This window comes from Fukomys damarensis, unplaced genomic scaffold (genome assembly GCF_012274545.1).
Source record: "Fukomys damarensis isolate Sample0158 unplaced genomic scaffold, DMR_v1.0_HiC HiC_scaffold_20, whole genome shotgun sequence".
Taxonomy (NCBI): domain Eukaryota; kingdom Metazoa; phylum Chordata; class Mammalia; order Rodentia; family Bathyergidae; genus Fukomys; species Fukomys damarensis.
Window position 1 is genome coordinate 3,484,670 of NW_022900932.1, and position 23,434 is coordinate 3,508,103.

The following is a 23,434-nucleotide window of genomic DNA, read 5'->3' on the forward strand; positions in this document are numbered from 1 at the left end:
CCCTTTTTGTATTTTTCATTTTGGGAGTTGTGCATGCTAAGTTACCCAGGCTGTAACTGCAAACTTGTGATCCTCCTGCCTCAGCCTTCCAGAATGCTGGGATTGCAGCTGTGCACTGCCACTCCCAGCTAGCAAGCTTACCTGTTAGTGGTGTTTTGCTTAGGTGGCTGGTGAGAGGATTTGAGCCCAGGGCAAGCCCATCCTTGGGGAGCAGCTGGGATCTTGGCAGCTCTGGCTGGATAGCATGGCACAGTTGGTCCCCTGCATGGGCTTCCCTGTGGGTAGCTGTGCTTATCCATTACCAAGATTCTCTTTGGTGGTTTTCGTAGTGCTTAGCCTGTTTCTTTTTCTTTTCTTTTTTTTGAGACAAGATCTTGCTGTGTAGTTTAGGCTGACCTTGGACTCACTATGTAACCTAGGCTGACCTTGGACTCAAGTTCATCCTCCTTCCTCAGCCACCCAAGTGCTGGGATTACAGGCATGCAGCACCACACCCAGCCTGTGGCCTCTGTTTCTAAGGTGTGAGCAGACAGATCCCTGACTGTACTGTCCCAAAGGTTCAGCCTATTAGCTCATTGCTGAACAGACCACCCTTTCCCCTCACCACTTGTCTTCACTGCTTTCTTGGGTCTGCCTCAGCCTGCCCTCCTCGACTTCCAGCTTCCCCATGGTCCCTGCACCCCTTCCTCGAGGGCCTGGGAAGCTGATAGACTGGGCGTGGGGCAGAATGCTTGCCTGCCTCTCAGGGCGAGTTGGTGAGGCATGTCCTGCCTCCGAGGGCAATCTCGCTGCAGCCTGGGAAGCTCACCAGCGCCCTCACCTAGAGGGCCTGGGAATGCCAGGAGCTGGCCCCTCTGCCCAGCGTTGCCCACATTGGAAAATTCTGGTCTCCCTCCTGCCCAGTGTCTCTGTGGACTGTCCTGCCGGACCCTGGCTCGTTGTGGCCGAAGCCCTGTGCCCAGTGACCTTGTGTAGCATGCTGTCTCACATTGCCCGGTGGCTGTTTCTTGGACATGGTTTATGTCCCTGAGTATTTTTCTCTGCCTTGGGAGCCAGGAGAGGGGCGGCTGACAGCGGCTGGATTCCAGGCAGTCACGGGAGAGCTGGGTACTTGGCAGGAGCCTAGCAGGGAGAGTATGACTTCTCACATCAGGTTTTGGACTTGAACCTTCTTCCTTGACAGATCACTCCTGGCCCCCCTAACCCAGCAGGCTGGGGTGCGAAGTGCGACTCCGGTCACGTCTGTGGGGCTTTGCTGAGGAATCAAGCATGACTCGGCATCTCCATTTAGGAGCTGCCTCCCATGGCAGGCTTGGGCCCCACCCCTTCCTTACCTTACCAGCTTCTGCTGCCCCACCCTGGTAAAATCAGCAAAGCCCGCGTCTGCTTGCTTGGAAGCACGCAGCCCACTTCTCAGATTGGGAAATAGCTGCCCACTCAGGCTCAGAAAAACATCCCTGGGTGGGCGTGGCAGTTTGACTTCCGGGACCCCTGGTGCACTCACTGAGGTGTTGGGCTTTTCTCTGCCCTGCAGTGTCTCACGGTGCTTTGGGCATGCGCCTGGCACCCTCACAGTGGCTTCTGCTCACCGACAGATGAGGACTGACGCATCCCACAGGTAAGGCCGCCTCCCTCGATCAGGGGCCTCCGGTGGCTGCCTGATATGCACAGACATTTAGGGTGCAGGCCTTGCAGCTGAAATCCTTTCACTGGGGCTGTGTCCCAGACCCCAGATGCTTATCCGCATCGCTACACATTGGTTATCATCACTCACACATTAGATAATGATTGAATGTTTGGGTGCTTGTGGGTTTTTTAAGAGCATGGAGAATTTTCACCTTTGTAGTCTCTAATAAATAAACTCTGAGAGGGCAAGGATTTATTGCGTTTCCTGTTGGGTTTAAGACACAGGCTCAGCTATGGTGCACAGAAGGAACGCTGAGTAAATGTTTGTTGAATGAGTAAATGAGCAAACTTTCCTCTCAAGCCACGTGGGCACCTAGGATGCCAGGCCACCAAGGTGCTGACCAGCATTCCCTCTTTATGAAATGGATATTTTTGGGGCTGGGGATTTAGCTCAGCGGTTCCACCACCTGCCTCACAAGCTCAAGGTCCTGAGTTCAATCCCCGGTACCAAAAAGAAAAAAAAAAAAAGAAACATATTTTTGAGAGTCTGACATACACCAGGCTTTGGGAAAGTGATGATAGTGAAAAATAGATTGAGTTCCTGCCTCCTCGGCGGGCTGGTGGTTTGCCTCATATATGACACACAGAGTTGTTTCTCAGTCTCAGCTGCTGAGGTTGCTGGGTCCCACCAGGCTGAACAATACTGTGTCCTCAGGATCCCAGCAGGATGCGGCAGGTTTCATAAGAGCAGCTCCTGGGAGGCTGGTGCTCTTTGTCCTGACTGTCTGGAGAGCCAGCTCAGTGGGTCCCTGCTGGGACTCGGAAACCCAGCCTCCTGGCTGTTTTCATCTCTGAAGTTTGTGAGCCACTTTCCTTCCTCTGCTGTGACACCCTGCGGGTTTTCCTGTACAAGACATGGTGGCGGCGGGTCCTGTGCTGTGTCTGTCCAGCCTGGGGGATCCGGGTGTTTATGGGTCTTACAGGCAGGGGCCTTGTTGTTCTCAAACCCATGAGGAGGCCTTTCCTCTTCAGGGGAGATGACAGAGGAAGGTGGGGGTGCTGAGGCTTTTGAGGTCCCCAGGGGGGTGTACAGGGAGAGTCTTGGAGCCTAAAGGTTTGGTTTTGTTTTATTTTGAGACAGGGTCTCACTATATCGTTCATACTGGCCTCGAATTTGCAGTGGTCCTCCTGCCTCAGCCTCCCAAGTGCTGAGAGTACAGGTGTGTGCTACCATGCCTGGCTATTTTGGTAGATTTCTGAGCTTTGAGCTCCCCATCCCAGTGCATTGTTGTCTTAATTGCCTTTGGCAAGAGTAAAGTTATTATATTCAAGTTTTGTCTTATTTTTCTGTGTTAATCTCAAAAAGTTGTGGCTGGATATACCCGGTGGCGCATGCCTGTAGTCCTAGCACTTGAGAGGCTGAGGCAGGAGGATCATCATGAGTTAGAGGCCAGCCTGGGCTGCATAGCAAGACCCTGTCTCAAAAAAGGTTGTGATTGTTGCCATCTGTGTCTTTCCTACCTGAGGTGCTTGCATGGGCCAAGTGTTGTGGCACATGTTTCAGACCTGGGCTTTGGCTGCCGCCTGTCCTCAAGGGAAGAAGAACCTAGCAGGGGAGAGGACACATGCACCAGAAAAAAGTTTGAAGTGCTGTAGAGCTGGTGAATACTAAGAACATGGTCAGTTCTCTTGTTTAGATGAACAGATTGTCCCTGAGGCTGGCTTTGTCCCTAAAGAAATTGAATCTTGGATTGAGGCTTAAAAGAAAGTTTTGTTTTTCCCTTTTGAGACAGGGTCTCCTCTTTCTTTCTTTCTTTTTTTTTTTCGGTACTGGGTTTCAAACTCAGGACCTTGCGCTTGTGAGGCAGGTGGTAGAACCACTGAGCTACATCCCCAGCCTGAGGCAGAGTCCTGCTGTATAGTTCAGGCTGGCCTTGAACTCCTAGTGATCCTCCTGTAGTGAACCTGCAGAGTGTTAGGATCCCAAGCTTGCACCATCATGCTTGGTTAGACAGTCTCTTAAGTTGCTAAATTGTCAGGCTGGGCTTGAACTTGCAGTCCTCCTGCCTCAGCTTCCCAAAGTGCTGGGGTGACAGGTGTACCCCACCACACCTGGCTCTACAACCTCTTATAAGTGACATTTTTAATGAAAAAATAACTTTTTAAAACAAAATTATCGAGGGAAGTGACATTGTTTTATAGTTTTGCCAACCTTTTTGTCTGACAAGACAGCTGAGTTCTTACATCTACTTCTGTATTTAAGTTTGTACAGTATTGTTTTGTTGTTGTTTTTCTATACTGGGGATCAAACTCAGGGCCTTGCACTTGTGAGGCCAGCATGGTGCCACTGAGCTAAATCCCTAGCCCCAATATTGGGTTTTAATTGATGGACATGAAGAAAACCGGGCCTCATATGGATTGTAGTTTAGGGAGGAGGAAGTAATTTAATAGCCAGTGGTAGATAATTGTGGGTATTCTTCTTGAGAAGTAATAGTTTCCTTAGGATTAGCCACCGTGAACAAATTTTTCTTTTTTGTGACATAGTTCATTGGTATTAATTAATTGATTCATTATAGTACTGGGGATTGAACCTAGGTTCTTCTTTGCACTGAGCTACATCTCCATCACTTTTTTTGTTTTTTATTTTGGGGTAAAGATTCAGGTGCTCAGCTTCCTGGGTTAGACTTGAAGTTATGATCCTCCTACCTCAGTTTCTCAGAGTGCTGGAATTATAGGTGTCACCGCTATACCTGGTTCCCTTGGTATATTTTTTACTTTACTTTGAATTGGTCATTGAGAAATACCAGTTCACTAAATTATATAGGTCTCTCAAATGTTGACATGTTCCATTTTACAGTATCAAGAATCATATTCCTTAATATTATCACTGGTCTCATCAGAAAAGTCTCCGTGGGTTGAGAAGCTGTCAAGTTCATACTAGATACATGTTTTTTGTAATTAGAATTTTTCTCAAGACCTTGATTTGTCATTATTAACATGCTGTCAGTTCTTTTTCTTGAAGTAACTGGCTTACTTTATTCAATAAGAAAAAAAAAATCTAGCTGGGCTTGGTGGTGCACACCTGTAATGTGACCACTGAATGAGGCTGAGGCAGGAGGATCACAAATTCAAGCCCAGCCTGGGTAGCTTAGCAACTTAGCCAGACCTTGTCTCAAAATAAAAAATAAAAAATTTAAAAAGCTGGGGATGTGGCTCAGTGCAAAGGCCCCCAGTTAAAAAACTAAATCCCCAGTGGTTCCACTGCATGCTTCTCAAGCACAAGGACCTAAGTTCAACCCCTGTTACCAAAAATAAATAAACAAACAAGCAAACAAATAAATAAATATTTCAGTTCTTGCCAACTTAGACTGTCTTGTTTGTTTTTGTTTTTATTTTTAAGAGAGTCTCACTATGTAATTCAGGCTGGCCTTGGACTCTAGATAATCCTCCTGCCTTAGCCTCCCAATTTCTAGGATTACAGATGTGCACTGCCACACCTGGCTCCTGTCTCAAAAATAAAAAGGGTTAGAGATATAGAGTGGTAGATACCCCAGGGTTTGATCCCTGTTTCCACAAACAACCAAAAATAGTCCTAATGATCATTGTTTGTGTTAATCTTTCAAGTAAAAAATGTTTCATGAAAAAGTGGCTAGTTTAGCTTGCAACTCAAAGAAATGCTTTGTGTGTGTGCGTGTGTGTGTGTGTGAGAGAGAGAGAGAGAGGGAGAGAGGGAGAGAGGGAGAGAGAGAGAAAGGCCCAGTATTTTGCTGACTTGTCTAGGTAGGCATCAAACCCACAATCCTCCTACCTTAGTCTCCTGAGTAGATGGGATTATGTTTCCTTTTTGTGGTATTAGAAATTGAACCTCAGGGTGCTCTAGCACTGATCTTCACCCTCAGCCATTTTTACTGTTTAAAATTTTGAGACAAGGTCTTGCTAAATTGCCTAAGCTGGGCTTGAACTTGAGTCCTCTTGTCGCAGCCTCCTGAATATCTGGGATTATAGGCAGGCATCTGGCTAAGGGTCAGCCAAGGTGTAGTGAAGCTAGTTCTCGTTGGTGTACCTAGGACATTCTGCTGTGAAATTGGTGCTTTCTTGTCTTCCAAGCTTCTGAGAGTGGCCTGACCCAGTGGGCTCTCGCTGGGCATCCTGGGAGTTGCTGCGGTCAGGAGAGGAGGCTGGGCAGCATCTGAAGGTGGCTAGGTGGGGCCGGCGTCCTGCGGGCCCCCTCTGCTTGACACCTGGTGCTGGCCTTGGCGGGCTGCCTCCTTGCTGCAACTTGCATGTCCAGAGTGTCCCAGAGGGAGGGAGCAAGTGTCCTGAGAAGAGTGGCAGTTTCTCTGCTGCTGGTCGTGAGTCTGGCTCAGATCAGAGTGGACTACACATGGGTGCGGACAGGGAGAGACTTGGTTCATGGGGAGGGAGAGAGGGAAGAGACCTCTTTGGAAACAAGCTTCGGCTTTTTATTGCACTTTAAGTGAGGCAGCCAGGTCTGTGAGTAGAATACTTGTAAAGGAGAAAAGTGCATCTCGCCTGTAACTTCCACTCCCCAAGTAGTGCTAGGGAATTCCTAGGAGCAGCAGAGGACCCAGGGAAGGAATTTGCACTTCTTCAGGCAGTGGGGAGCCTTGGATGGTTTCAGAGCAGGAAGTGATGGTGTTAATACTTACTGTAAAAAACTGGCTTGACTGTCAATAGAGGCAGGGAGGATGGGTAAGAGCCTACATCTGGGTTCGCTGGGTTTAGTTAAAGGCTTTGACTTGGATCTGCCAGCCACATGGATTAAATACCCAGACCTCAGGAGGAGTAACCCCTGCCCCGGTGAGGCTGACAGTACACTAAAAGGTTACCTAAAAGGTTCACAGATGTTGAAAATGAATGCATTTTTTTTATTGTCAACACATAAAAAGTGTAAGTCATTAAAAATAAAATAAAAAACCAGGAGAAGCTGGGCGTGGTGGCACACGAGTTTCAGGAGTTTCAGCACTTTGGAGGCTGAAGCAGGCACCTTGAGTTCCAGGCCAGGTTGGGCTACATAACAAGGCTCTCTCCAGAAAAAATAAAAGCCAGGAGGGGTGTGAGAAGGGAAAAGGAGAGGACAAATTAGAGGATGGGAGGGGAAGTGAGGCTCCCATAGGGGAAAGCAGGCAAGACAGGAGCAGGCGGCCAAGTCCCGACTTCCGGGTTCAGCACCCCATGTCCTCTGCACTTCTCGAAAGCCCTTTTGGTCTCCGAGGGTGTCTTGAGTGGGTCGGGACTGGGCAACCTGGGAGTGAGTGGCTCTTGGCTCTGCTGTGAGCCGTGAGGGTTTGTGACTTTGTTTCCCAGCCTTTGTAGTCTTCTCTGAAACGACACAGTGGCCCTCAGGTAATGCTGCTTGACCCCTGCGTCCTGAGTTTGGGGACAGATGGCTTTCTGAGCCAGTCCTGTCCCTGACATACAGGCCCGGGCACAGGCAGCCCAGCCCCTGAATGAGGCGACATCACGGGTGTTGAGCAGCCCTGGGTGTTCGGGGCAGCACCTGTTTCTGCCCTGCTTTGTTGTCGTGTCAGCAGCTCTCTGGGGACCGTTACCGTGGCAAATGGGGACACAGCTTGAATGAGTTCTCCCCTGAGGACAACCTTGCAGGGAGAAAGGCTCCTCTGTCACCTGCTCACCGCAGGCTTCACTGTGACCAGCTGTAGCCCTTGGTCCTTATCGATGCTCCTGCTCCTGGCACTTCCCGCATCCAGGGGTTGTGACCTCAGAGGAACAGAGTTTCTTGGCTCCCACTCTGACAGGAGGACAGGCCAGCTTCCTCTCCAGCTGGCAGTACTGGCCCCCTTTGCCTGGCAGATGGACCGTTCTTTTCTTGAGGGGAGGTTTTGTTTTTTGAGACAGGGTCTTACTGTGTAGGTCAGGATGGCCTCAAACTCACTTTGTAGCCCAGGCTGGCCTCAAACTCAATGATCCTTCTGCTTCAGCCTCCGGAGTGCTTGGAGTACAGGTGTGTGCCACCATGCCCAGCTTGATGCATTGTTCTTGTATATGCCAGGATCCAAGGCCCTATCCATCATCCCTGTTTCCAAACAGGCGAGTGAGGTGTGCTTCTTTACTTAGTTTCCCTCATTTGCCTGAGACATTTCCCTGGTTGTAACTGTCACTCTAGTACGCAGTTTCTCGGACCATGCTAGAGCCATAATGCTCTGTCCTGGGCATCGGTGGGTGGTGAGTGGCATCCCTGGTGTCTGCCCAGTAGATGCCAGTCATATCCCCCTCTCCCCACTTGTAAAAACCAAGATCTTCAGGCATTGCCAAGTGGCTCCTGGGGATGGAACCACCTCGTCTGGTGAGGATCGCTGTTGTCATTTCCCCACCAAGGACTGCTGGCCAGCCGGGTCTCCCAGGGAACACAGCAGGAAACGGTGTGATACACAGACTGTCCTCGGCCCCCTCACTGGGTCTGGGGGACTCTGGGGAGTAGTGAAGTAATTCACAATTAGCAGTGTGTTGTAGCTAAGCAAGAAACCACGTGATGGCCACACAGCCCACAGGCACCTCCGGGGCAGAGCGGTCTCCAGAGTTATGCATTCAGGCTGAGCTGGTCCCTGTTTCATGAGGTCTGGGCGGAAGGCTGCTTCTGGTACTCTTGGAGCTGCCACATAACATAGTGGAGAGTGGGTACCACTCACTTTGCAGATGCCGGTGACCAGCCTGTTCCTGGTGTCAGAATTGGCCGGGAGGTGGTCAGGGGCTCCAGGCCAGCAGCTTCCACTCCAAGCCCAGGTGGCTCTCAAAACCTGCAGGCACAGAGAGAGCTCGCCGGCCGTGCTGCATCTAGGGCTTGCTTGTCGGGTCCAGCCCACTGTCTGGAGGCTCTCTGGTGATGCCTTCAGCTCAGTGCAGAGGTCCTGGTGGGCTCCCCATGACCCTCTGCCAGCCCCCTGGAGTGCAGCCTGTGGAGGGGGAGAAATGCCTTTCCTTCCCAGGAACCCTCCAAGGGCCTGCAGCTCAGTTCCATAAAATTAGCTCCTTCCTTTCTGCCTCCTTATGTAGCAAGCAGTTAGAGGGAAAGACAGAGCCGGGCCTGGGGACGACACCAAGGCTCTGGATCTGGTGCCTCTGTGACCCGGATGGGGATCTGAACTGTTTCTCCCGTACCCTCAGCATTTCCTTGCTTGGTGGTGAGTGGAACCGTGGCCCCAGAGACATCCAGGCCATGGCCCCTGGGACTGGTGAATATTGTCTGTGGTGGCAGGTGGATTTCACAGATGTGATAAATTAAGAACCTTGCCGGGGGGTGGGGATTATCCTGGGTTATCTGGTGGGGCCTAGATGCAATCACAAGTGTCCTTAAAGGGGGCAGCAGAGACTTAGTCGAAGAGGCTACTCTGCTGGCCTTGACTGAGGAGGAAGAGGCCAAGGAATGCGAGGAATGCAGCCCTGGCAGCTGGAAAAGGGAGAGAACAGGAGTCTGTCTAAGCAAAGTATGCCCATTAACCCAGTGTTTTGGTCCAGTGAAACTGCTTTCGGCCTTGTGACCTCTAGAACTGTAAGAGAATAAATGTGTTTTGTTTTAAGCCACCAAGTCTGTGATAATTTGTTACAGTGTAACAGGAAACGAATACAGGGGTCATCTGCCTGTAGGCCAGGGAGGCTACCGGCTGCTCGCTGCTTGCTTTACTCCCTGCTCCCTTTCCTAGCATAATCTGTTTTGAAACTAATACTTAAGCCAGTCTACACTCTGGGGCGCCCGCAGAGAGTTCTTGGAAGCCTCAGATACTACAGTATCGGATCCTTGCTTTTGGAACCACCCTCCTGTGTGTCTTCAGTCCAGTCAGTGCCAAAGGTTTCCATTCAAACTTTGAGGATCCAGGATTAGCTACAGTCTTATTCCAACCTGTCCCCCCTCTACTCCCCTTTTGTTTACTTAGCAGATACTCACTGTATACTCACTGGGTACTTTCCATGTGTTGGAAACTATTTGTGGGCATTGGGAACAAAGCAGGTCTTAAAAAATTTTAGTTTATTAATACATTTGTATAGTATATAATGTTACATTCGTTGTGGGAAGTTGGTACGTGCACATAACACACCTTAATTCCTTTTTTCAAGGAATAAAGTCGTTTTTAAAGATCTGTGCACACCTATAATCTTACTCAGTGGGAGGTTGAGGCTGGAGGATCACTTGAGCCGAAGTTTGGGGCCAGACTGACAAACATAGTGAGGCCTTCCCTTTTGAAAAAAGAAAAAAATCTCCTGCTCTCCTAGTAGTTGAGGTGGTGGGCAGGGGAGGGACCCAGGCTTAAGCAAAGCATAATGAATACTGCATAGAAAAACGAAGCACAGAGGGTACAAGGGCAGTTTGAGAAGGCAGAGAAAGCCCAGGCATAGGCTGTTGAGGCTGAAGAGAAAGAGCCAGTGTGGGGAGGCCGTCACAGGCACGGAAAGCAGTGCATCCGCTCCCCCAGTTACACCAGGGCTACATCTAGTAAACCCATCATGAGTTGAAAATACTGTATGTCAGAAATGCATGTGATACACTGAACCTACTGAACATCCCAGCATTGTCACACAGTGTACTTTAGACTCTTGCTTGTTTGCCCCAGAGGTTGTGTGGCTGGCTGGGAGCCCCAGCATCTCAGCAGAGTACAATCCTGCAGATTGCTAGCTTGGGAAAGAATCAAAATTAGAAATTCCAGCTACTCTGGAGGCTGAGGCAAGAGGACCACAAGTTCAAGGCCAGCTTGGGCAACTTAGCAAGACTCTGTCTCAAAATGAAAGATAAAAAAGGCTAGGGATATAGCTCAGCACTGAAACATTTGCCTAGCATGTGTTAGGCTTTGAGTTCTCACCCTAGTATTTAAAACAAAAAACAACAAATAAAAGCCTGGAATCCCAAGTACAGTTTCTCCCTGAATGCATAAGCTTTTGCACTGTTGCAAGGTAGAAAAATTAAGTCAAATTCTCATCAACCAGGGCCATGGATTTAGCTCAGTGGTTCTGCTGCTTGCATCGCAATCACAAGGACCTGAGTTCAATCCCTGGTACCAAAAAAAAAACCCTCATCATCCAGGGCCTGTCTGTGTGAAGGCTGGAGCTGAAGTGTATGAGGTCCACAATAGCCAGGGTGGTGGACAGAGAGAGGGCAGAGGTGCATGGGACGGGATGGGATGGGGTCAGAGGTGAGATTGAAGCCCTGAGTCTTATATGTGTTTTATTCATTTGGCCTTTGCATCTTCCTCCTCCCTCCTCACATTGTCTCTCAGTTTCTTTGCCTGTGTCCCTGGTGCCTTTATGTAGGATATTTCTTAAATCGAGTGTGTTTCTTAATCTTGGTCATCAGCTTGGCTGTCCGGAGACACCTCGGGTTAGTGAAGCATGCTTCTGGGTGTGTCTGGCTCCTTCCTCGCGGTCTCTTTCCAACCTGCTGCCCTTCCAGGCTGCCGTGAGGTGAGCAGGTTTCCTCTACCACTTCCTTCTGCCGCTAGGTCTCTGCCTGGAGCCAGCTGGCCATGGACTGAGCCCTCTGCCGTTGTGAGCCACAGTAAACCTTTTCTCCTGTAAGTTCTATCAAAGCTGGCTAGTATAAGAATATCAGCAGGCAAACATAGTCCATTTAATGAAGATTCTCCTCTTCCTGACTATGAAGGCAGTTCCCTGGCAGTGTTGTGGGCTATGTGCCTAGGAGTGCAGGGCTGGGGATTCAGCTCAGTGTTTCTGGTGCCTGCCTCACAAGCGTGAGGGCCCAAGTGCGATCCCCGGTACCAAAGAAACCCCACAACAACAACAACAACAAACAAAATGAAAATAAAACTTTTGTACTCAACAAATTGACCAATAATAATTTTTATCCTCCAGGTAAAAATCGATGGGTAAATCAATTTCCAAGTTCTGGAAAGCGTCCAAGTGAAGTTATACCCAGCCCTGTTTGTATTGTTGCAGCACGTAACTCCTGTGACTTCGCTTTTTGGCCTCCTAACACTACAGTGCATTTAGAACGTGTGGTTACAGTTTGCCTTCCCTGTCCTTCCAAGGAGCACGCCTTTGCTCTGTTGCTAGCCCAGCGGCTCACACCTACCCAGACAGAGCGAGGCCCGCCTCTGTGTCCTGCCTCCCTGCCAGCGGAGTGCTTGGGTTCACTTCGGGGCACATGGTGGATAATCAGGGAGGAACACCCCACCCCTGGCGCTCTCAGAGCTCCAGGCCACAGCCTGTGCTTCACCTTCCTTCTGCCCTCGCCTCCACCGTGCACAGCGGTGGTCCGTCCCAGTTGTTGCTCCTCTCTTCACTCAGTGGAGACAGCTGAGATTTCCGGCTTTGGTGGAGTTTTTCCCAGCACCACCTCTCCCCAGGCTCCCCTCTCCCACTCTGGCTCGGTTCCTGGTTCCTGCCATGGCGTATGATGGTGGAGTTATTGCTTGCACCCTAGACTTTAGACTGAGTTCAGGAGCTGGGCTGACCTGTGTCCCCACCTGTGTGAGCTCAGTGATTGAATGGAAGATGGCCCACGTGTTGAGGGCATGGTGCCACTCCCTTCACACGCATCGCCTCGTTCAGTCCCACTGCAACCTTCCGAGGGAGGAGGCACACAGGGAGGAGGTGTACGTGCTCTTTACAGTAGAAGATCCCGAGGTGGGAAAATGGTCTAAAGCCGCCCAGCTTGGGAGTGCAGCGCTGGGGTTTGAAGCCACGTGGTTAAAGCCATGTTTCTGCACCCCACTCAGGAAGGGCTCCGTGGAGGGCTGGCCGGCCAGCCGAATCTGACTGTTCCAGTTTGGAAAGTACCTGTTTGACCTGTGGAGGTTTCTGAGAACAGCACAGGCCTGTTGGGTGCCGAGTGAAAGCCGAGTTTTGGCAGGCTCGGTACCCCTGCCGAGTCCCATTCCCGGTGTGAGAGCTTGGGCTCCTTGGCTTCCTGGTTCTGCTCCAGACAGCCAAGCCCCGAGGAACCAAGGGACCAAGCAGCCAGATTGTGGCCCAGCGTGGGCGGGTGGGGGGTGGCCTCCATCTCTGCTCTGAGCGATCCAATAGCAGCTTTCAGTCTGGGGAAGGGAGGAGAAAGCCATGGCCCGGACGCCCCAGGATGGAGAGAAGGAAGAGAGGTTGCCTTTATTCAGAGCTGCCTTTGGGCCAGGCATGAACCCCTCAGGCCAGCCTGCAAGGGATGTGGGATGAGAGTCCCTGCCGGCCAAGTCTCATGGAAAACAAGCGGCAGAGCTGACATTGGCGCCCTGTGGAGTGGAGTCCTGTTCTCAGCTCAGTGACCGCTCCTCCTGCCCGTGTTGCCTCTGCCTGGGCTTTGCAGGCCTGTGAGGGCAACACGTGCGAGTGTCAGACTCTCGTGAGCAGAGGTTGAAAGGGACCCACGCCCCTGGCCGCTGCTCTGCAACACGGGCCTTACACAGACCAGCAGGTCTGCCCGTCTCCGGCCAGGTGGCACGATGTTTTCTCCTCGCTTGCACCCTGCCACCCCTGGTTTATTTTTAGAGAACCTTTGCTATTTCTGTTCCCATTTCCTGGCCAGGAGGCAGTAGGTAGGTACAGGGATGGTGTTGGGAGTCAGGAGAGGCAGGGGTAGGTAGCCTCTTAGCTGTGGCAGTGGCTGGCTCTGGAGACTATGCCTGCTGGCTGCCTGCTGTAGCCTCCTGGATCCTGGGCTCCAGAGCAGAAGGCTGGGAGAGGGTAGCCGAGACGGACACCATGCTCTCTTCTTGGGCTTCTCTGAGGACAGCAGGAGCAGGAGGTAGCACATGTGCTGCAGCTCACTGCCTGTTTCTGAGGGTGCAGACTTCGAGGGATTCTGGGGAGTGGTTCGGAGGCAGACTGCGGGGGAACTGGCTCTGGCAGTTTCTAACAGCGGCCTCAGGCAAGTCACCGTGCCCCTCCATGGGGTGGTGGCTGCAGACCCTGTGCCCCTGAGGGTTAAAGGCACTCAGACCTGGAGAGCACAGAGGAGCTGCCTGCTGAGTGCACCCAGGGAGGTGGACACCAGCAGACTCTGGACCAAACAACTTCCAGACTGTCTGTCTTCCCGGCATCTGAGCACTGGCTTGATGGGAGGTAACCGAGCCCAGTGACTGCCTGTGGGACCCTGCAGGGTGCTTCCCAGGGATGGCTGCCTGTAGCCCACCCTGCCAGCCCGGCCTGGGAGTATCCTTCTACCTGGAAGCATCTCCGCCTTCCCTCTGCTCTTGTGTCTTGCAGAGCTCTGGAGCAGTCAGGCTGTGTCCCATGGGTGCAGGTAGTTCTGGGCATTGGTCACAAGGTTGTGGAGGAGGGGACTGCTCCTGGCAAGGTGTGTAGGTAGCTAGCAACAAACAGTGAAAGACACCTTCAGAAAATGGTATTTGAGCATTCAGAAATGTGATCAGAGGCTAGGCATGGTGGCACACACCTGTAGTCCCAGCTGCTTGACTGGCTGAGGCTAGAGGATCACTTGAACCCAGGAATTCAAGGCTTCCCTGGGCAGTGTAGTGAGGCCGTGTCACAAGCAAACACAGATACACTGACCAGTGAATGGGCAGATGGAGAGGAAGGGAGGGAAAGGTAATCAGATGCTGTCGATGGGTCAAGATTGTAGGAACTTTGAGGGTATGGGATTGGATGTAAATTTCCATGGGTGTTGTTTTTAATGTATTACAAAATGTTCTGATTATGTGAATAATGTTCATTTATTATAGATCATTAAAAAATATGGGCAAGTGCTGAGAAGTAAATAAAAGTTACACATGATCACCCATAAGTTTTGTTTATATTTTCCACTTGCATGACCTAGTTTTTGTTTGTTTGTTTTGTGATAGTGGGGATTGATCCTGGGGGCCTTCCCAACACCCTCCATCCCAGTCCTGTTTCTTTTCATTCTGGGACCGCCTCAGGGGCAGTGGGCAGGGATGCAGGCGATGCCCACAAATCCTGGAGTCCACGGCTGGGGTTCCAGCCCGGAAAAGCAGTTTGAGAGGAGAGGAAGCAGAAGATGGTATTTGTGGGGAACGAGCTGTGCTCCCATTCCCTTCCTGTGGAAGAAAATGAGGTCTCTGGCAATAGCTAGGACAAGGCCACCCTGGCCCAGTGGCTGAGGTAATCGGCGTCTCTGTTGTTGCTGTCCCCATTGAGCCAGACTCCACACTCGGCAGCAGCTGGTCTTCCTGAGCCCCCTGTCCCATGAGCTACCCCCTGCCCTGGGCCCTAAGCCCCTGCTTAAACTGTCCAGGCAGCAGGGCCCGTGGCTTCCTGTCCATCCCCCCCAAGGCTGCACCACCCCTTCTGCCCTCCGCTCCTGAGCTATAATTAAGTTCCCATGTGAAACTGTATCCCTCAGCTGACACACGCGCAAAACCACAGCCCTGGCCATTGGGCAGCTCATCTGGGGTGACTTCTGGGACTGCTGTCTGGGCCTCCAGACAGGCTTGGGTGGGCCCGAGTGGGTGGAGCATCCAGGAAAAGCTGGGTCAGTGAGGCCAGGTTTTGCCCAAGAGTCAGGAAGTTGGAAGTCCTGGAGAGAGGAAGGGTGAGCAAGTGGCCAGGAGACACATACGGAGGGACCAACAGGCGCAGCCAGAGTCACAAGACAGTGTGAGCTGTTTGGCTTTATGTCCTCGTCCATATACTTCATAGCATTTTACAATAGGGCACACTTCTCTCTTTTTTTTGTGTGTGTGTGTGTTTGTTTTTTGTTTTTTTTGAGACAGGGTCACACTACATAGTTGAGACTGACCTGGAACTCACTGTGTAGCCCAGGCTGGTCTCGAACTCACAGCAATCCTCCTGCCTCAGCCTCCGGAGTGCTGGGATTACAGGCATGCGCCACCACGCCCAGCTTTGGGACACACTTCTCCTAATGTAAGACCCACCCCTGTAAAGTACACCCTTGGTGGTTTGTAGCCAGTGCCAATGTCCAGCTCCAGAGCCTTTACATGGCCCAGAGACAGCCTGTGCCTGTTAGCATTCAGTGCCAGTGCCTCCGGGCCCTCACGCATCTCCTCCTTCTGACCAATACACTACTTGCGCTTCTCTGTAGGTCTCCACTCTGTGTCTCACATGACTAGAATCATGCACTGTTTGTCCTTGGGGTCTGGCTTCTTTCACTTGGTGTAACGTTTTCAAGGCTCATCCATGTTATAACATGTAACTGTACACAGTTCTATTTTAATGGCTGAGTAATATTCCATCATATGTATGTATCACACTTTATCAACCAATAGACGGTTGGGTTGTTCCTTTTTTTTTATTTATTTGAGACAAGGTCTCACTACGTGGGTCAGGCTGGCATAGCGATCTTCCTGCCCCAGTCTCCTAAGTGCTGGGATTACAGGCATGCACCACCATGCCTAGCAAAGATTGCCCCCCCTCCTGGTACCAGGGATCAAACTTGGGACCTTGCACTTGCAAGGCAGGTGGCAGAAGCACTGAGCTAAATCCCCGGCCCTCCAGGACACTTTCTAGTGTATTTTTTGTCTTCCATGTCTCTGACCACGGTTCCTAGACTCATAGATGCTGGAAATTTGGACCTCTGGTTTCATTGATAGTGTATAGATTTGTTTTGATTTTGGTTTTGGTACCAGGGATCAAACTCAGAACCTTGTGTTTGCAAGGCAAGCACAGCACCACTGAGCTAAAAAGTTGTGTGTGTGTGTGTGTGTGTGTGTGTGTGTGTGTGTGTATGTATGTGTATCTTGTAACCTTGCTGAAGTTGCTAATCCTGATCTTTTTTTTTTTTCTTCTTCATGTACCGTTGGGGTTTTCTGTGTAAGAGATCACGGTCTGACAACAGATAGTTTTGCTTATTGATTTACAGTCCAGATAACTTGCCTCTTTCTTGCTCATTTACCCAGACTAGAACCTCCAGTACAGTGTGAAACAGAAGTGGGGTGACGAGATGCTTGTCTTGTCCTTGATCTTGGGAGAAAAGCCTTCAGTCTTGACTAGATCATTCCCCACGGGCTGCAAAGCCCAGAAGGTGTTCGCTGTTTCCCTCCACACCAGTCCCTCATGAGTGGGTCGGCCGCGCCCATCTGTCCGATTCTCCGTCAGGACCTCGAGACTCTGCCTGCTATTCTTGCGAGTCCTCTCCTTGTTTCACTCATGGGTCTTGGCTGTGTGTATGTTGGACGTGTGGTGCTTCCTCGTTCTCGGTCACAGTGACTTCATTGTATGGTGCACCGTTTGCCATCCCCTGCTGGCTGGTGAATTGCTGAGGTTTCCGCTCTTTCCCCCTCTTGGTGAACATGCATATGTGATTTTGCACAGCGTAGGTTGACAGCGCTACTGTGTGTCCGGTGCAATGGTAGAGTGAGGTTCTGGGAGGCAGGAGGGGCATCCACAGCCCTTGCTCAGCGTGGGCATGACTGTGATTGGGCCTCACAGGCTGGGCCAAGCCTCAGCGGGTCTAGAGGTGGTGGGAATGGCAGTTTGAGCAAAGCAGCACAGCTCTGTGTGATAGGAAATCAAGAGCACTAAGTAGCGGGGCGTGGTGGTGCAGGCCTGTAATCCCAGCACTCGGGAGGCTGAGGCAGGACGATCGCTGTGAGTTTGGGACCAGCCTGGGCTACATAGTGAGTTCCAGGTCAGTCTCAACTATATAGTGAGACCCTGTCCCAAAAACAAACAAACAAACAAACAAAAAAGAGTACTAAGTCATCTATTGCTGTATAACAAGGTACCCAAAACGTAGTGCTTAAAACACTTGTCTTGCAGTTTCAGTAGGCGAGGAGGGATTTCACCAGGATGTGAATACCAGGAGATAATCTGGGAGAAAGCTGACTCCCATGGCAAGTTGCGGTGAGGATGCCACAGGCCACACTGCAGACGGGAGCCGTTGTTGTAGATAAGTCCTCATGCTTAGCTGAGTGGTTGGCATTGACTTGAAAACAGTGGGAGCCATGGGAAGTCTTTGAGCAGCAGAATAATGTACCTGTCACTTAGGACAGTTACCCTGCTAGCGTTATACCTACCACGCTTCAGAATGGAGGGAGAATTACACAGGGAGACTGTGAGTAGGTGATGTCTATAGCCACCCAGGCGGGAAGTTTCTGGGCTCCAGAAAGTTGCTACATTCTGAGCGCCTTCCTGTACGGATGCTTCAGCCGTGTTGTCTCTTATGTTGGAAATGACCACAAAAAAGAAGGCATTGTGATTAGTACTCTTTTAGCAGCTGAGAAAACTCATCTTCAGAGAGGTTAAGACGCTTACATTTGGTTGCACAGTTAAGTAAGTTGCAGGGCAGCACTCGGGGCCGCCTGCCTTTGAAGACTGCTTCTGGTGGTAGTGGGAGCAGAGGGATGAGGTCTCGGTCCTTTCCCGGATGCTGAAGGCAGACCAAGGAGTCTGAGAGCTGGGACAGGGGTGACACTGGGGCGGGAAGAGGAGAGCGTGGAGTGAACACTGGCGCGCTGGGGAGGCTGAGTCCCTCCCAGTTACAGCGGGGTCCACATTCCCCGCCTTTGGGTATGAGAATGTACCTGGAGGGTGTGGTAGGTGGCTGTCTAGTGTACTTGGGGTTCACAGGTTCCCTCAGGAGCCAGAGCCCTGTGTGGCATTGGTGCAGCACCAGTCTACACTGGTGACAGCGATGGCACCGGGCTGCGTGTCTGCCTGGGAGGCCCTTTTATCCCCTTGAGCCTCCTGACTCCCTGAGGAAGTGACTGCTGTGCCCTGGTTAGGTTGATGAGGAATCCAAGCCTCAGAGCAGAAGCGCTTTGTGGAGAAGAATCAGGGTTTCTGTTACCTACCACGAAACTCGGTGGCTTAAACAGCCACCACGTAGTCTTTCTCCTGGTCCTCTGTGTCACTGGGCCCAGCTGGCTGGTTCTGCCCTGTGATGTCAGTCAGGTTTGCACAGCCCAGTGGTGACTTCCAAGTGGCCTTTCTGCGTGGTCCCTGCTCCTGTGGGAGTCCTTCCTGGGTTGCTTACAGTATGGTGGCAGGGCCAACAGGTCAGAAGCCAGTCCTGTAGAGACCCAGGCTCAGGTCCAGAACCTCGCCTCTGACAGGTTCTACTGGGCTGATCCAGACTCAGGGACGGACCTGGCTGGCTCCTTTTGTGAGAAGAGGCGCCAAGGGTTTGTGGCCACAGACAGCCACAGACAGCCAGGAATGTAATGGGGAGCTAGGATTTGAACTCAGATCTGTGTGACTGTGTCCCATTCTGCTTCTGACCCCTAGGAAGCTGCAGAGCTTACTGAAGGCACTGATTTTTCTCCTAGTTCTGCAGTGGAAGCTGTGCTAGACTTCCTCTTCTCACATTAGTGTCCAGGACCCCTGGGCCCAGAGAATCTTCGAGGGATTTGCTGGCTGCCCCCAGCACTGGTGCTGGTGGCCAGGCATGCAGGGACTTTCCTCTGGAGTTTCCCTCTCTGCGCTCAGTGCCCTCCGATCCACAGCGCTGGTCTCGTGGGATGCTGGCTGCATTGCGGATGTGCAGGCTGGCCCAGGTGGCATCTAGTCCAGCAGTCCCTACACATCCCAGCTGGCATGTTTGCCAGGGAGTTTCAGGAACGGGCAGATCCTGGACCTTGCCTCAGGCCTGGTGAGTTAGAATTCATAGTGCAGTAGTGGGTCTCTGTGGGTTTGGGGGTGCGGCCTGACTGGGAAGTCCATGACTTCCGGTTGGTAGCATCCCCTTTTGGCCCCCACTGTCCGCAAAAGATCAGAAGGTAACACCAGAGAGAATGATGTTCAGAGGACACTTTACAAGGGCCGTGCAGCTCTTTGGCGGAGTCCGGGAGGTTCCTGGCAGATCCGCTCATGTCTCTCCTGTGCTTGGTTCTTCTGTGAATCGAACTTGGTGGGCTGTGAGGTGGTTTTCCCTGGAAATGTTGACAGAGGGGCGCCATCTCTTTTAGCAACCAGCAGACTCCTCAGCAGGAATGTGCGATTCTTTTGCTTTGTTGTCCTGTTGCTACCTTTGGTGTGAAGAATACAACAGCCCTTTCTAGGCCTATTTCAGGCCCTTTGTAGACTTGTGCTTCGGACACACTTACGGAATGTTTACACAGTTAGCCCCCCGCCCGGTGCCAGGGATCGAACTCAGGACCTTTCGCTTGCAAGGCATGCGCCATGCCTCTGAGCTACAGCCCTATACAGGTAGATTTTTAATACTCCAAGTATTTCCTACTACTTTCTAAGCTTTAGAACATTCAAAAAATATCAACAAATACAAAGATGTAAAGAAGGAAATAAAACCTACCTAGGCTCTTCTCATTTGCCAAGGTTCTATTTTGATGGGTATCCTCTCTCTCTCCCTTCCCCTTCCTCTTCCTCTTCCCTTTCCCTGGCAGTATTAGCCATTGATCTTGCACTGAGCTATATCCCCAGCCCTTTTTAAAATCTTATTGTGAGACAGGGTCTCCCTAAGTTGCTCAGGCTGGGTTTGAACTTTTGCTCCTCCTGCCTCAGCCTTCCAGAGTGCAGAGATTCCAAGTGTGCACCACAACATGCAGCCCTATTGAAAATCGTGTGGTGATGCTGGCTTTTAGAGGCTTTATGAGCTGTAATTCTTAAAGTTCACCTGCTTACAACATGCAGCTTAATGGCTTTGTGTTTGCACAGTTGTGCAGCCATCACCATAACCTGGTTTTAGAACCTTTTCATTGTTCCAAAAAGAAATCTTGTGATCCATTAGCTTTACTCCCCTTTCTCTGCCTGCCCCTGCCCTCGGCGGTGTCACATCTACTTTCTATCCCCACAGATTTGCCTCTTGTGGCCACTGCATATAGTAGCATTATGCAGTGTGTGCTCTTTGTCACTAGCTTCGCTCACTGAACATATGTGATAATTGTTTTGAAACCTGCTTGAGCCGAGAGCATGGTGGTGCCTGTAATCTCAGCACTCAGGAGGCTGAGGCAGGAGGATCGCTGTGAGTTTGAGGCCAGCCTGTGCTACACAGTGAGATCCTGTCTCAAACCCCCTGAAAAAAGAAACCTGTTTGAAACATTTATATCATTAGAAATTAGAATACTGTTCTCAGGAATGCTGTAGCACCATCTCCTGAGGATGCCTGGTCTTGTCTCACCTGCTCTGCCTGTGCACGTGTAGGTTGTTTCTCATCCCTTCTGATGATGGTATAACCCGAAGTTTCATTTTCTATACCCAGAATATTGAATGGAAAGCCCCAGGGATAGAACATTATTTTGTTACATTATGTTGTGATAAAAGTGTTCCTCGTTTTAGTATTGTTACTCTCTCTGTGTAATTTATAAGTTAAAATGTGCAATATGTATCTATAAGAGAAAAGTGCCATGGAGATGGTTCAGTACTTTTCAGTTTCAGGTACTACAGAGGATCTTGCAGTGTTTGCAGGAGGGGCTGCTGAGTATCTGATGCCGCTGCACCTGGAGTCAGCTCACCTGCTGACGCGCTGGTTAATTGTCTGAACCCCGACTGCCGCGGAAACTCTTGTCCTGCCTTGTTCACATCGGCTCCCCCACTGCCTGGCTTCGGTCCTGGCATTTGGCGGGTATTCAGGTTTTTTGTTTTCTTGTTTTGCAGTTCTGGGAATCAAACCCAGGGGTTCTCTTAGCACTGAAGTACATCCCCGTCCCCGTCTGTCCGTCCGTCCGTCCGTCCGTCCGTCCATCCGTCCATCCGTCCGTCTATCCCTCTGTCTATCTAGCATTTTGAGACAGGATCTCACTAGGTTGCCCAGGCTGGCCTTGAATTTATTATCCTCTGCCTTAGCCTTCCAAGTAGTGAGAATTACGTCTGTACCACTGTGGCCAGCTGGTGCTCAGTTTTACAGGTGCGTGTGTGATGTTTTTGTTCTGTTTTTTATAGTACTGGGGATTAAACCCAAGGACCACTGAGCTCTCTAGCACTTTTTAAATTTTATTTTGAGAGAGGGTCTCGCTGAGTTGGCCAAGCTGGCTTTGAACCTGCAGTCTTCCTGTGTTGGCTTCCCAGGAAGCGGAGATTACAGGCATGTACCCCAGGCCTGGCTGAGTATGCCTGTAATTTTGAGTGAATCAAAAATGTAAGGACATTGATAACTTGTCATATTCCAGAAAGTTCTACTGATCATCCTCTTACTACAATATTAGAAAATCTGACTCCCTGCCCCTCCTAATCTGGGTTAATTTGTACCAGAAGTCCTGGGGTCTTTTGTATCATACCCCTCCTTGACCTGCGCACCAGCCAGTTTAGGAATTAATGCTGTTTTCGTGGGCCTGGAGAGCCTGGCTATTGGGTGAGGTGGTGGGTCCTAGGTCCTCGTTTGGTCCCGTGATGTCGCATCATTTCCTGTTGCCCTCGGCAGGGCCTCTCGCCACTTCCCCTGTTGTGTGTGGGCATGTTGGGAGTGAGTGGATCTGAGTGGGTGGTGTGTGCGTGTAAGATGTTATAGGTTCCGGCTGCCGATTGCGAGTCTCTCCAGAGTCATCAGCAGCGCAGACTTCCAGGAAGTCTGACGCTGTGGGCCTGTGTGCCCCCTCAAGGCGGTGGCACCCACATAGCTGTGTCACCTGAGTCACCCTGGCTATAGGCCTGGTCCTTTCCACACACTTCCTGCTGCACACGCATGACCAAGAGCCAACAGAGAGCTTGCCGGGGATGCCGTGAGGCTCTGAGTCACAGCAGCCACTCGGGAGCGCACTTGAAATTAGAGGCTGAGGCTGCTGCTGTGTGCCCCACCCAGGCTGATGTCAGTTAAGGCCTCAGACCTTCTCCCTCCTGCCTGGCCACCATCCTGTCCATGTCTTGAAGTTCTCCCAACCCCTTCCCCTTGGGGGCTCTGGACCATCCCCACTTGGCCCGGCCCTCGGGATGCCACCTCCTGTCACTTTGCACAGGTTGCAAGCATTATAGACGCCTGTACCTTCTTTCTCATCTCAGAGGTCTCCTGTGTTTGTCCGCCCTCTGTCTCTCTCTCCACTGTTTTGTTTTTTTGTTTTTTGGGTACCAGAGATTGAACTCGGGTCCTGAGTTTACAAGGCAGGCAGCAGCACCGAGCTAAATCCCCGGCCCAGTTCACTGTTTTATTGTTGCATCACTAGTTACCAGCCACTTGCTCTCCATCCAGCACCTTATGAAACTCTGCAGTGTGTAGAAGGGGGCAGCCATGCCCTCTGGCTAGCTGATTGGCTCCGCTGTCCTGGCTTCAGCTCCATCCCCTGTGGCACCTCCTCTGCTTTTCCTCTCACTGAGTGTGGACCATGCTGGGTTTCGGTCCTCTCTGCTTCTGTCTCCCTATCTTTTTTTTTTTTTTTTTTTTTTTTTTTTGGTACCAGGCATCAAACTCAGGACCTTGCACTTGCAAGGCAGGTGGTGGAACCACTGAGCTAAATCCCCGGCCCCTTCCCTGTCCTCCTTTCTGTGTGCTGCAGCCGGCCCCAGATCCTTCTCCTGACAGTGGAGCATGTGTCCTTGGGTGCACCTGCCTGCCTCCCCTCTGCCAGCCCCCCTCTGGCCTTCACCCGTCTCCTCCACTATACCCAGGTTTGCCCTCCTGTTTTCTCAGGCATTTGTATCCACTTTCCTGATTTTACTACCTGTTACTGGGTTGTTGGAGCCCCCCAGAAGGTATGACCACATCCTAATCCCAGAACCTGCGGCCTTGATCGTTTGGGGAAAGACTCCCATTAGTGGGCCCTGCGCTGTGTTACAGATGCATGGGGACTCCTGCCCATTGTGTCCTTGCTGGGACTGCTCCTGTTGGACCCTTCTTGAAATAGTGACAGATCCCATTGTTGGTGATGACGTGTTTATTACACCCTGTATCTTCCCACATCCAAAGGTGAAGTTCACTGCTTCCTGCCCTAGGTCAGGAGACAGCCAAGGCTATGGGTCTGGGTTTGAATCCTGCTTCTGAAAATCCTCACTGAGGGCCTTTTGCAGA

At 51.1% G+C, this 23,434-nt stretch overlaps 1 protein-coding gene across 1 annotated transcript in view; it reads left to right on the top strand.

Moving 5' to 3' along the window:
- The first annotated feature begins 1,514 nt into the window (after window positions 1–1,514).
- Ppard (peroxisome proliferator activated receptor delta) overlaps window positions 1,515–23,434 on the top strand; it is a 63,717-nt gene continuing 41,797 nt past the window's right edge. The window contains exon 1 of the mRNA XM_010605331.3: window positions 1,515–1,618. The gene's annotated coding sequence lies outside the window, so the exon portion shown is untranslated. The remainder of the gene's footprint in view (window positions 1,619–23,434) is intronic.